This window comes from Callospermophilus lateralis, chromosome 2 (genome assembly GCF_048772815.1).
Source record: "Callospermophilus lateralis isolate mCalLat2 chromosome 2, mCalLat2.hap1, whole genome shotgun sequence".
Taxonomy (NCBI): domain Eukaryota; kingdom Metazoa; phylum Chordata; class Mammalia; order Rodentia; family Sciuridae; genus Callospermophilus; species Callospermophilus lateralis.
In genome coordinates this window covers 101292312-101306897 of record NC_135306.1, presented here as the reverse complement: position 1 = coordinate 101306897, position 14586 = coordinate 101292312, and the positions used below count along the sequence as shown (strand labels likewise).

The 14586-nt window shown below is 37.9% G+C and overlaps 1 protein-coding gene across 3 annotated transcripts in view; it reads left to right on the top strand.

The window, feature by feature from the left end:
- The window catches only part of Fam118b (family with sequence similarity 118 member B), a 56534-nt gene that overhangs the window by 4983 nt on the left and 36965 nt on the right, over positions 1 to 14586 (top strand). The window lies entirely within an intron of this gene.

The following is a 14586-nucleotide window of genomic DNA, read 5'->3' as shown; positions in this document are numbered from 1 at the left end:
ACAGTGTCTTCATCTGCATTCCATGCCCTCTTTCACCTCCCAGATAGTTTTGACTCAAATTCCAGATAAGGATTTGTTTTCAAAATAACCATGATACCATTATCATTCCTTAATAATAAATGTATTCCTTAATATCATCAAGTAACCAGTCAATCCGTGGATATTCCTCCCGCCCCCCGCCCCTGCACTTAATTGTTGAAGAGTTTGAATTGACATTCAAGAAAGATCCATATATGATGCATATACTTTTGGTTAGAATAAAAATACCCAGTACCATCTTAATAACTAAATATTAAATGTTTTTACAAAAATAAATGATTAATTATTTAAAAAAATAATAATACCCAGTGGACATATAGAAGAGACATTGTTTCTAAACCTTTCAAGTGATAGAGCCCTAGTGACTAAGAGCTTTCACTTCAGCCACTTGCTAACTTTGTGACCTTACGAAGGTTACTTATCCTCTCTCACATTAGCATTTTAATTTGAGGGGAGGGTATGGGAGATGGAATCCAGGGCTTTCCACAAACTAATCATATGTTCTAAGCTGAACTGTATGCCCCTCCCCACAAGCCCACTTTAGTATTTTTAAATTGTAAAATGTGAGTGATCTGCTTTAGGACTACTAGAGGATTAAGTGAGTTAATGCATATTAAAGCACTCTTGTAGATTTTAGCACATTGTCAATGAATATTGGCTATTCCCAGCACATAGTGCACCAGGTGCATAAGTATTTGCCAGATAGATCATAAATATGCTGAGTCAAGAGATAGGGAACTTAGTTTATCTCTGGCGCTTAGGTGATTCACTTCAAAATTTTGGGCCTTAAATTTCTCACCCAGAAAAGGTGGTGGGTTGAACAACTAGATGATGAAATTCTAGTGCTTATTGGAAGTAAAGAGCTTAGTATTTAGAAAGGTCATGAACTTTGATAAAAGACTGGGCTTTGCATTGGGGGCCTTGTCATTTACAAGCACTTATGCTTTATAACCTTAGTTTCTTTGTATGTAAAATGAAATTAATAATACTTACCTGATAAGATTGTTGTGATAAGCAACAAATAAATATATGTGGTGCCTAGCATATAGTAGATACTTAACATTATTAGTAGCATATCATGAATACAGGGCATTATATTAGCACATTTTCCTAACTGTATAAAGATTTGTGTATTTAGCCAGGTGTGTTGGTGTACGCCTGTAATTCCAGTGGTTCCAGAGGCTGAATCAGGAGGATCACAGGTTCAAAGCTAGCCTCAGTGAAAAGCAAGGCACTGAAAGTGAGACCCTGTCTCTAAATAAAATACAAATAGGGCTGGGGATGTGGCTCAGTAGTTGAGTGCCCCCGAGTTAGTCCCTGGTAGCAAACAGTGTATTTTAAGGATGATCAAGATAGTAATATGGGAAAATGAATACACACTTGAAGGGTGAACATGGTTTCCAGAACAAGAACAGTGGAAAATTGAGGAACTGTGAAACCATGTGGTTGGATAAAAGCCGGAAGATATCAAGACCTAGAGAAATATTTGTGACAGATGTTTACTTTAGGTAGGATAAACCTATTTTCTTCATCATTTGAAATTTGAACAAGAGTAAGTTAAAGATGGGGATCTTTGCATTTTCATTGTTAATTATGGGCACATACTGTTTCTCTTACTGATATTGTTAATCTGATGATAATAAATCCCACTAGCTGTTGTTAGGTGAGTTGAACTGTGAACTGATTTTAGAAAACCAAATCCATGCAGAGTTTACTGATCCCAGTGTGCATCTCCCAATTTGACTGATGATAAAAATCACAAGGGTCAGATGTGGTGGTGCACACCTGTAATCCCACCAACTCAGGAAGCTGAGGCAGGAGAATTGCAAGTTTGAGACCAGTCTCAGCAACTTAGCGAGACTGTCTCAAAAAGGGCCAGGCACAGTGGTGCACACCTGTAATCCCAGCAGCTCTAGAAGCAGAGGCAGGAGGATCATGAGTTCAAAGTCAGCCTCAGCAATTTAGTGAGATGCTAAGCAACTCAGTGAGACCTGTCTCTCATAAAAATAAAAAAATAATAATACAAAATAGGGCTAGGGATGTAGCTCAGTTGTTGAGTGCCCAAGTTCAATCCCTGGCACCCCCCCCCCAAATAAATAAATAAATAAATAGATAGATAGATAGATAAATAAATAGATAAATAAATAAATAAATGGCTGTGAAGTAGCTTAGTGGTAAATGCCCCTGAACCCAATTCTTAGTCCAAAAGAAAGACTCTCTGAGGATGCTTGTAAATTTACAGATCACCAGAACACTGCTGTCGAGATTTTGATTCAATAAATGCCAAATTGGAACCCAGGAATCAATTTCCCTCCCTCTCAAAGTAATTCATCTATAAGATTTTAAAAGTCCTATAGTACTGAAAGACTTATAATGGGGCGGGGGGGACTCTCCTCCCTGTCTGCCTATCTTATATTTCTGTTCTTTAGAGGCAGCCAGTCAGGGTTTTTGCTCTTTCCTCTGGCATGATCTTCATGTTTCTAAATCATTTGATAAACTATTGGTTATTTTCCCCCTCACATTGGGCCTGTTGAGTTCCTACAGTGGACCTATAGTTTACCCACCTGACCACTTCCCTACCTTTCCCCACCCTCTTCTCCTTAACAGAGTTATATTTGTCATCTTTGGTTATCACAGGCAACGTTTGTGTATTTATATTGTTGCCACATATTGTTCACTGTAGAGCCAGATGACCTGATACAGCTGTGTTTCTCCAGTTTAGGTTAGCGTGCGCATGTGTTTTTCATGTACCTACTGTTAATTTTTTTCCAAGTGTGCTAATGTATTTGTCACATTCTTATCACTAACATTGTCTACCACCTTGTTTGCTTATTGGAGCCCTGCCTTTTCCTCCTCCCAGATTTACTGTTCCTCTTAGGCACTGCTGCCCAAGTGTCCTAGAACTGCCCTACCCTTCTCTCACCTCCTTCCCGTGAGGGAACCAGGTCTTCCTCTCTCTGAGCTTCCTCCTTGTTTTCTTTTCTTTTTTTTTTTTTTTAAAGAGTGAGAGAGGAGAGAGAGAGAGAGAGAATTTTTTAATATTTTTTTTTGAGTTATCAACGGACACAACATCTTTGTACGTGGTGCTGAGAATCGAACCTGGGCCGCATGCATGCCAGGCGAGCTCGCTACCACTTGAGCCACATCCCCAGCCCAACTCCTTGTTTTCTTGAAGCATGTATTCCCGTCATTTCCTGACAGGTATTTGAATAACTTTGTTTTGTCCCACACAATGTTTGATGGTTCAGCAGGTTAGAGGTTTGAAATAATTTACCTCACAGCATTGAAGGCATTGCAATACTATTTAGTGATGTTTGTAATTGCTTTAGAGGCCTGGTGATTTAAACTCTTTTTATGTGACCTTGTTCTGTTTTCTTTTTCTGTCCCTGATGTTCTGAGTTTCAGGGTGGTGTGCCATGGTACAGGTCTTTCCTCATTTCTTGTGCTGTATTATTGGTGGGCCCTTTCGTTCATTCATTTGTTCATTCATTCATTCATTGTGTCCTTCAGTTCAGGAACATTTCCTTGGACCATTTCTCTAACTTTTCTCCCATCTTTTTTTTCTTTCTTTCCTTCCTTTTCTTTTTGCTTTTTTAAAAAATAATATTCATTCATAAAAACCAAATACCAAATGTTTTCTTTGATATAAGGAGGCTGATTCATAGTGGGATAGGGAGTGGGAGCATGGGAGGAATAGACAAACTCTAGATAGGGCAAAGGGGTTGGAGGGGAAGGGAGGGGGCATCAAGTTAGAAATGATGGTGGAATGTGATGATCATTATTATCCAAAGTACTTGTATGAAGACACTAATTGGTGTGAATATACTTTGTATACAACCAGAGATATGAAAAATTGTGCTCTATATGTGTAATAAGAATTGTAATGCATTCCGCTGTCATATATAAATTTAAAAAAGAAAAATAATAACATTCATTCTTGTTACACAAATACAATAGGCTCACATTGTGGGTTTTTAGATTTCCTCTGCTCTCTGCATTGACTCCATTTCCTCCAGGTGATTGGGAGGCTTTCCACCTATACTTCTTTGCCCAGAACTTCCCTCAGTTATCCAGAGCTCTCTAAGCTCCTTCAAGTGACTTCTTCTTAAAAATGCAGGCCCCCATTTCTGTTTCCTGCTTTGTTTTTCTCAAGAGTATTTGTCACCATTTAGCACACTAGGCATCTTATTTGTCTCCCCACCCCTACAATATAAAATCTGCAAGGACAGGGATTTTATTTGTTTTGTTTCATTCACTGCTATAACTTCAGATCTAGAACAGTACCTGGCACTTAGTAGATGTTTATAATGATTAAGGAATGAATGAACTCTTCCATGAATGATTTCTTCAGAGGTTTAATGATTCTAACTGTTTGTTCTTTTTGTTTGCTTTGTTTTTCTGTTAAGAGTGAAATACCATGTTGTGTCTTGTTGGATGGTGAGCATTACTGTAGGGTGTTTGACACGTATGGATTTTGTGCATGTGTTTGTACAGATGTATGTGTTTGCTGGTATTTGTTCAGCTGACAGTGTTTTGGGTGCAAGGACAAGGAACAGGGCTTGAACCACATTTAGTATGTGCCTTTTGGCATAATCTATATATTTTTAGTTCTTTGTTCCTACTGATGTATTTGACTCTGGAGCCTTTTCAAATTTTGGTTCATTTTTCTCTAAGCCTCTGGATTTGAAGTTAGGAAAAGTACATGGGATAGTTTTATGGTTTAGCGGGGGTAAAGAGAATTCTGCCATAAATAGAGACTCTGCCAATCCAGGTTTTCAGGTTGACATTTAAAACTTTCTGTTCGTCTGCTGAAGTCTTATCTTCTTTTCCCTCATTTCTGGTTTTATATTAAAAAAAAAATTTGTTGTCATTTTGATGGGGATACTTGAAAACAGTAAGAGAGAAATTCTTACCAGCCAGGCTGGGCTGGTGTAGTGGCAAGTGCCTATAATCCCAGCAGCTTAGGAGGCTGAGGCAGGAGGATGGTGAGTTCAAAACTAGCCTCAGCAACTTAGCGAGACCCTGTCTCTAAATAAATTACAAAAAAGGCTGGTGATGTGGCTCAGTGGTTAAGCACCCCTGGGTTCAATCTCTGGTTCCAAACAAACAAACAAACAAATCACCAAGTTTTTATTCTAAGTGTCATGAAAGACAGCAGCACAATAATACCTATAAATCAAACAGAAGAAATGTTTCCTGTGTTCTTTTCAGAAGCTGATCTTTCAACTTTTGCTTATTTATCTTCAAGTGCCTTAAGAGTTGGCCTTGCCTTTTTAACTCTGCCCTAAGGAGCCCTTTGAGATCTCTTGCCAGAATTTGTGATTCGTTGCAGTGCTACAGATTCCATGGCAGTTCTGTCCATGGAGTGGGGCCAGAGACTAGTAGTCCTCCACTGTTTTTGTCCCAGATTCCCACTCATTCCAGTGCCTCACATTCCCCAACTACCAGAAGTGTGCTGATGCTTGCTTTGTTTTGTGGAAACAGGTACTCCTGTGCATCCGTGGGTGCGTGCGTGTGTGTGCACGTGCACACTGCCTGGGCCTTGTACATCCTAGGCAAGTGCTCTACGCACCTAGCAGCACACCCAGCACCGAGCACTACTGAACTTGTGTTGAATCCAAAGCTGCTTGAGAATTTTTAAGTTACTTTTACTAAAACACTAAAGTAAATGGAGGAAGAAGAATTGGGAAACAAAAGACGACACTAAGAAAGGGAATTTAGTATGTCAGAAGATTTATGGTGTAAAGCAGGGGCACACTGTAGTGAAGTATTCTTTTGATCAATAAGAACCTGAACCTAGGATGCTTGGACTTCTTCCAAGAATTCCTTTTAAGTGCGCTTCTCTCCTAATAAGCCATAATGTTGGCAGTGGTTATCTCCATGTGGGAAATGGGTTGGTTTTCATTTTGCTCTGCCTTTTATTTATTCATTTATTTGGAGGGCTGAGGATTGAACCCTGGGCCTCTTATATGCTTAGCAATCCCTCTTCTACTGAACCACATCCCAGCCCTTTCATTTTGCTGTCTACTTAACTGGACTTTACATATTTCCTACAGTATTTAAATGGCCTTTGTTCTTTTTCAACCAGGGAGGAAAGATGCTTTCTTTTGGGGGGTTGGGGAGCAGTACCAGGGATTAAACTCAGGGGCACTTGACCACTGAACCATATCCCGAGCCCAATTTTGTATTTTTTTTATTTAGAGACAGGGTCTCACTGAGTTGCTTAGCCCCACACCATTGCTGAGGCTGGCTTTGAGCTCGTGATCCTTCTGCCTCAGCCTCCCAAGCTCCTGTGGTTACAGGCATGCACCATTGCACCTGGCAAAATGCTTTTTCCAGGATGAAGTATCCATCGCACTCTGTGTGCTCCCTGAAAGTCCTCCCTGTCTTCCACTGACCTTTTGTTTTGTTCTTTTTAGATATTCATGACAGTAGAATGTATTTTGACATATTATACATACATGGAGAATATCTTTCCATTCTTGCAGTTGTATGTGATATGGAGTTACACTGGTCGTGTATTCATATATGCACATAGAAAAGTTATGTCCAGTTCATTCTGCTGTCCTCATATTCCCATCTCCCCTCCCTTCCCTGTCCAATCCAATGAACTTATATTCCTCTCTCCCCCTTCCTTTATTGTGTGTAAGCATCCACATATCAGAGAGACTATTCAGCCTTTGGATTTGGGGGATTGGCTTATTTCATTTAGCATGATAGACTTCAGTTCCATCCATTTACTGACAAGTGCCATAATTTCATTCTTCTTTATGGCTAAGTAATATTCCATTGTATATATGTACCACAGTTTCTTTATCCATTCATCTGCTTAAGGGTACCTAGGTTGGTTCCATAGCTTAGCTATTGTGACTAGAACTGCAATAAACAATGATGTTCCACTGACCTCTTTATGAAAGAAGTCTGAGCTGTTTGTGAAAGCATGTTTTAGGTTCCCCTAACCTGCCTTTCTCTCATGAATTTTTTTCCTCAATTATTGTAACTGACCATTTTGAGTGATGTTTCCCACTCAATAAAGCAGTGCTTTTAGAACTATTTCTTCTAAGTTAGAAGCTGGTGCACTTTGTGACAGATAACACCTTTCTCCTTGGAGCTTTGAGATTTTTGTTTCAGATCTAACCAGTGTTTTCAACTCTCAGCTCATTGACATAGCAAAGAAAATATTGAATTTTCAATTAATTTTTGTTAGGGAAAAAAATAACCTGTCGAGTATCATGCTAGGTTAAGGTTACAGATTTAGACTTTCCTAGGTTGCCTTTTATTCATTTTCTTGTTCTGAAAAGATTATTGGAACTGGATCTACAGAATATGCTTAATGGAACATTCCTGAAGTACAGGACAATTTTTTTTCAAAATCAGGAAATACTTATGTTAGTTCTTGAAACAGAAAGTAGGAAATAATTGCCATAATCTTCTCACCCAAGGATTATTTCTACCATTCAGAGATTTATTGCACATGATAAGAAGCAGGTTGTTGAACTATATTTCGACCTCAAGGAACCCTAAGTATTAAAGAGCTAACTGAAACTTTAAAGTAGATAACTTGTGGACCTGAAACACAATAGAGATCTGAGCCGAGAGTCTCTTTTACACCATAAGAGTAATGGTTTAACGAAGGGAGTGAATGGGTGAAGTAAATAATAGGGAGAGCCGTGAGGACTTTCAACTTTTAGCAAATGGGTAGAGAAAAATCTTTTACCAGAGAGTAGAAGAAAAGCCAGGAAAACATGAGAATGGACTTAAGTGTCCGGTGCTCCCAGGAGGCAAAGGAAGATAAATACCAACAATTTCCCCAAATTTTGCCTTAAGGTTATTCATTTCCCTGAAGCCTTCCTTGATCTGCCTACAGCACAAATGTTAGTTTAGTATCTTTGGTCCTATTTAACTTGGTTCAAACATGTCCTAAATACTTGTTTACAGTTATTTTTAAAGGTATGGCCCATGTTTTACTCATCTGTGACTAGGCAGCATTTCCTTGGGTCTTAACAACATGGACTCTGGAGTTCAGGTCCCATGTCTACTGTATAATAGCTGAACAGCCTTTAGCAAGCTGCTTCAGGCATCTGCCCCTCAGTTGCATTATCTACAGTGTTCGGGATATGTGATGATAATAGAGTGTCTTGCAGGAGGGTGAATGCGCAGTACAGAAAACACTGCCTGGCTTTTTGTAAATTCTGGGTAGTGTTTAGGGGAGGTGAGCTAGAGGCAGTAATAGTAATGTTCTTAACACAATACCTGACATTTAGTAGGTATTTGAACATGAAAATTCAAAAACTTGTATCTAATGTGATTCCTTTCATTTTAAACGCTACAAACTACAGAATATAAAATAGTCAGACCATAAGAAAACTACACACTGAAAGTGGACAGAATTAAGTGCAAGTAGCTTCATTTCATAAAACACATCAGTAGACTTTCAGCAAAAGTGTTCTATGACCTTAATTTCTTTTCATGTAGTTGGGAAGCAGAAACTGAAAGATAGAGATTCCTCTAGGACTGGTGGTATAGCCAAATGGTAGAGCACTTGCCTAGTATGCTCGAGGGCCTAGGTTCAATCACACCAGTATTACCCAGAAAAAAAGAAAAGAAAAATTAAAAATTTCTCCACAACAGGTTAGCATTTTTATGTGCAGGGATCAACATTAGTCTTAAGAAGGTGAGTGGTGGATGGGTGATAGATGTCAGCCTAAGAAGGTATTTGTTTATCATGAAAGGAAATCATATCATTTAACTCACTCATCCTGGTTTATAACAGCTCAAAAAATTAGGCATATCGATTGATCGATCTCAACTAACTTTTTTTTTTTTTTCTTTGCTGGGGCTCTAACCTAGGACCTCTTCTATGTCAGGCAGACACTCTACCACTGGGCTACATCCCCAGCCCTCAGTTGATCTCTTACGTTTTAACACATGGTAGATGTACATTCATTAGATCAGCAAATATTAACATTTTCTACATTGTAAACACTGACTGTTTATTTGAAACTGGGATGGGGCTGAGGATAGGATTATCAGTAAGACAGATAGTGTACTTGTACTAAAATAGTTTTTTTTTTTTTTTTTCTGGTACTTGGGATTGAACCCAGGGTCATTCCACCATTGAGCTACATACATACCCAGCCCTTTTTATTTTGAGATAGGGTCTCACTAAGTTGCTGAGGCTATCCTCGAATTTACTAACTGGCTCAGCCTCCCACATTGCTGAGATTACAGATGTATATCACCTTGCCTAGTTTAAAAGAGCTTTTATTCTTGTGGGAGAGTCCAGTGACTGCAAGTATGAAGAGATGCAGCTAAAGAGCTGAAGTACAGGTGAGGCACTTGAGTGAAGGGAATGGAAAACCAGGAATAGTTAAACTGAAATGAGCCCTCTTGTGCTGGATCATGCAAGGTCTTGTAAACATGATGAGTAGTTCCACATTATTAAGCACAGTGAGAAGCCATGGAATGAGTTTAAATCATGACTTAATCCAGTTTGTGTTTTGAAATCCCTTTGCTGCTCCCTGAACTTTTCTTTTTCTCTGAATGTAAAGTACTTCAGATAGATTTGTAAAATAAAAACTAAATTTTTTAGTCCTATTGAGTCTTTTGCTAGGAGTTTTCCCCTTAAGAAATCACTCTTAAACCAGGTACAGTGGCATGCACCTGTAATCCCAGCAATTTGGCAGGAGGATCACAAGTTTAAGAACAAATTGGGCAATTTATCAAAACCCTGTCTCAAAATAAAAAGGGCTGGAAATAGTGCTCAATAGTAGGGCACTTTGCCTAGCATGTGCAAGTGCAAGGCCCCAGGCTCAATTCCTGATAGTCCCCACCCCAATCCATCCTTAAAAATAAGTTTACATCTTAGATATCTGAAACTTGAATTATAGAAATAAAGCAGTTTTTATATAAAATATTAGTGCAAGTGATGGTTTTGAAATTGAAAGTCTGAAGTCCTTTTGTCTGCTGAGTCAGATTTCCTTCACTCATATAAACATTACCATGATAGTCTTAAGTGTTGATTAACTGTGTATACAATTTTCCCATTTGTGCCATTGAAAATCTAAAATTGCATTTTATGGTCATGGTCCTTGCAGTATTAAAAACAGTAACAGGGTCTTTCTTTCTTTTCTTTTTTTTTTTTTTTTTTTTTTTTTTTTTTGAGATAGGGTCTTGCTATTTTGCCCAGGCTAGTCTTAAACTCACAGGTTTAAGTGATCTTCCTGCCTCAACCTCCCAAGTAGCTGGTCCTGCAGGTGCACACTACCGTCCCTGGTTAGCAGAGTGTTTCTTTTAATTGAAAATCCTTTCTCTGTTTCGTAAGAAGTTTCTTTCAAAGAAGAGATTCATGTCTTTAAGGAGCTCACATTCTAGTCAGAGAAGGCAAATGTCAAATTATAACATAATTAGTATAGTTATTGTAATACTAATAATAAAATTGGAAGCTGGGCGTGGTGGTGCATGACTGTAAGCCTGTCATCTCTGGGAGGCTGAAGCAGGAGGATCACAAGTTCAATCAGCCTCAGCAACTTAGCAAGGCTGTGAACAATGTAGGGAAATACTGTCTCAAAATAAAAATAGGCAGGGAATGTGGCTCAGTGGTTAAGCATCCCTGGGTTCTTATGGTATGGTGGGGTGGTATATGGTATAGTGGGGGTGGCATATACTATGAAAAATGAGTTACCATGGTGGGAGGAGAATATGTGCAATCCATTTTACATTGTAAATAGGATAGTCAGGGTAACATCAAATCAATGGGTGTGACCTGAGGAAAAGCTTGGAAACCTGGGCACATAAGTGAGGGACAGCATTCTAGACAGAAGAAACAGGCAATACAAAGAAAGGCTTCCAGGACAGAGAATACCGGGCCTGTAGAGGAGCTGGAGGGAGACTTTTACTAATGAGTTTCTCCTGAGTCAGTTTTTAAAAATTCATATATGCCAAAACCTGAATAATTAGGCAGAGAACAGATTCTTTTCTGCAGATGGTAATCAATACACACACACACACACACACACACACACACACACTCTCATGTTCTAAACTTGAATTAGATAATTCCAAAGTAACACAAAGTTTCTTAAATTCTAATTTGTGATATATGACAGCAGAATGCATTACAATTCATATGACACATATAGAGCACAATTTATCTCTGGTTGTGTACGAAGTATATTCACACCATTTGTGTCCTTATGCATGTACTTAGGGTAATGGTATCCATCTCATTCCATCATCATTTCTAACCCCATGCCCCTTCTCTTCCCCTCCCACATCTTTGCCCTACCTAGAGTTGGTCTAATTTTCCCATGCTCCCCCTCCCAACCCCACTATGAATCAGCCTCCTTATATCAGAGAAAACATTCGGCGTTTGGTTTTGGGGGATTGGCTAACTTCACTTAGCATTATATTCTTCAGCTCCATCCATTGCCTGCAAATGCCATGATTTTATTCTCTTTTATTGCTGAGTAATATTCCATTGTGTGTATATATACACATTTTCTTTATCTGTTCATTGACTGAAGGACTTCTAGGTTAGTTCCATAGTCCCACCAGCAGTGTATGAGTGGACCTTTTTCCCCACATCCTCATCAACATTTATTGTTTGTATTCTTAATAGCTGCCATTCTGACTGGAGTGAGATGATATCTTAGAGTAGTTTTGATTTGCATTTCTCTAATTGCTAGAGATGTTGAACATTTTTTCATATGTTTGTTGATTGATCGTATATCCTCTTTTGAGAGGTGTCCATTCAGGTCCTTGGCCCATTTGTTGATTGGGTTATTGTTTTTTTGGTGCTTAGCTTTTTGAGTTCTTTATATACCATAGAGATTAGTGCTGTATCTGATGTGCAAGTGGTAAAAATTTGCTCCCAATCTATAGGCTCTCTGTTCACTTCACTTATTGTTTCTTTTGCTGAGAAGAAGTGTTAGCAAGAAGAGTGAAGCAGGTGGCATCACTATAACAGACCTTAAACTGTACTACAGAGCAATAAGAACAAAAACAGCATGGTATTAGCACCAAAATAGACTGGTAGACCAATGGTACAGAATAGAGGACACAGAATCTAACCCACATAATTACAGCTATCTTATATTAGACAAAGGCACCAAAAACATACATTGGAGAAAAGATAGCCTCTTCAACAAATGGTGCTGGGAAAATTGGAAATCTGTATTCAGCAAAATGAAATTAAACCCCTATCTCTCACTGTGCACAAAACTCAACTCAAAGTGGGTCAAGGACCTAGGAATTAAACCAGAGACACTGTGCCTATTAGAAGAAAAAATAGGCCCAAATCTCTATCATGTGGGTTTAGGCCCCAGCTTCCTTAATAAGACCCCTATAGCGCAAGAATTAAAGTCATGAATCAATAAATGGGATGGATTCAAATTTAAAAGACTTTTTACAGGAAAGGATAGCAGAGGTATCAAGTCACTTGCATCTAAAGAGGAAGAGATAGGATGAAGATTGGGTTCAGTTTTAAGAGCAGGTGTTAATCACATCTCTTGTTTTCTTTCTATACCAGCAGCACCAAATCCTTTTAAAAATATTTGGTGATTCACATCTTCTGTTCTTTGAGTCAGTGAAATTTTACATGTGTTCCTTAAGGTTCTAGTTTTAAATTGGGCATACTACTTTCATAAAATTCTAATCAATGGCCAATATAGTAGAATGTTACTAAAGTTGTGTGCATATCAAGTGTATCCTATGGGTATAGCTATTCAGCATCACCTTTATTTCATATGTACAATACTCTTCATAAAGTACAGAACCATGCTCTATTATATGCATGTATGAATATTCAGAATGAACCCCACTATTATGTATAACTGTAAAGCACTAATAAAAATATTAAAGTACATATTATTTTTTTAAAAACTACACTCATGGCAGATTCTTATAATCCTAGCTACTCAAGACATCAGGCAAGAGAATCACAAGGCCAGCTTTGGCAACTTAGCAAGACCGTGTCTCAAAATAAAATTTTTTAAAAGAGCTGGGGATGTGGCTCAATGGTAGAGTGCTTGCTTAGTGTGTGCAACGCCCTGGGTTCAATTCCCAGGACTGGCGAAAACTGTGCTCAGTTTATCTAGTGAGATCACTAGCACTCTTCCAGCCATACTTGCCCACGGCTTTCTTTTTTTTTTTTTTTTTTTTTGCTTTTTTTTTTCACGTTCTGAATTTTTGTTCTCTAACCACAATATCCTTTGGTACTTTTAAAAACTTGTAGTTGATTCCTTTCCCAGTTTGTCATGATGGTTACATATTAGAGTGGTTTTATATTGGAATCCATTCCATGGGTTGTCATTCAACTGCCAAATGGAAGGGCCCTTGAGAAACTTAGCAGGTCTTTTCTCTCCTTGAGGCAGAACTGCATAGAAATCTCCCCCAAATCTAGTAGTTTATCCTCCTTTTCTTGAAAAGGAAATGTGACAACCCCCTTTGGGCCTCCAGTTCTGTTGCCATTCTAAGTAGGAAGGTCAGAAGCCTAGCATTTAGTAGACATTAATAGCTTAAAGCTGTTACATAACAAAATTGAAAGAGAATAATTGTACTCAAAACAAGCTTATTCTTAAATCCCTCTTTATTGGGTTTTTGATAACTGCTTTAATTGTAATTAGAAGCCTATGATGAGTATCTGATTTTTTTTAATCCATTTTTTTTTAAAATAGTGTGTTGTTGGATAGAAACTCAAAAGTAATCTTATAATGATTGAACTTGATGGACTTGATTTAGTGGGTGGGTGTGTGTGTGTATGTCTTAATATTGTAGAACATTTTATTTTTCTTTTAGTTAGTTCTAACAATAATGTAAAAACAGATCTACTTTTTATCTTTGTTATTCTTCTGTCTTTGGTTTTGCTGTTAATGGGTTTGGATCCATACCCACAATGTAAGGACTTTCAAGATGTTTCACTTTAAGCTGCCAGTGAATTTACTTAATCACTACAGACATTGACCTATTCTTGGAAGTTTTCATTCATAAAATTGACTAAGCTTTATTTTTTTATTATTTAAAATATTTTTGGTTTAAAATTTTTAAAACATTTTTAAAATTTTCAGTTCTGGTTTGGTCAGAATCCTCAAGGAAGTGAAAGGTATGAAAATTAGGTTGGTATATACTTAACATTTTGATATTTATGACAGAGAAAGTCTTTCCATCATAAAGACCAGTCAAATTTCAGTCGGACATAATTACCCTATGTGCATATGTGATTATACAACCATTGTAACTCTATTATCAGGTACAACCAGAAGAATGAAAAGTTGTACTCCATTTATGTATGGTGTGTCAAAATGCATTCTACTGTCATGTGTAACTAGTTAGAACAAATAAAAAAAAAAGACTGGTCAAATTTCAACTCATAAAAGATATCCTCTATAATGAGCATCTTCTCATCTTCTGGGATTCTTCAGACTTAGAAGGATCAGCATTTGTAGGCAGCATTTTGTGTTTATTCTGCCAGCATGAAAAGCAACCTATCAAGGTTATCAACATACATAACTCACTTTATTTTAAAGGAATTTAATTTTTCTTCTTTTT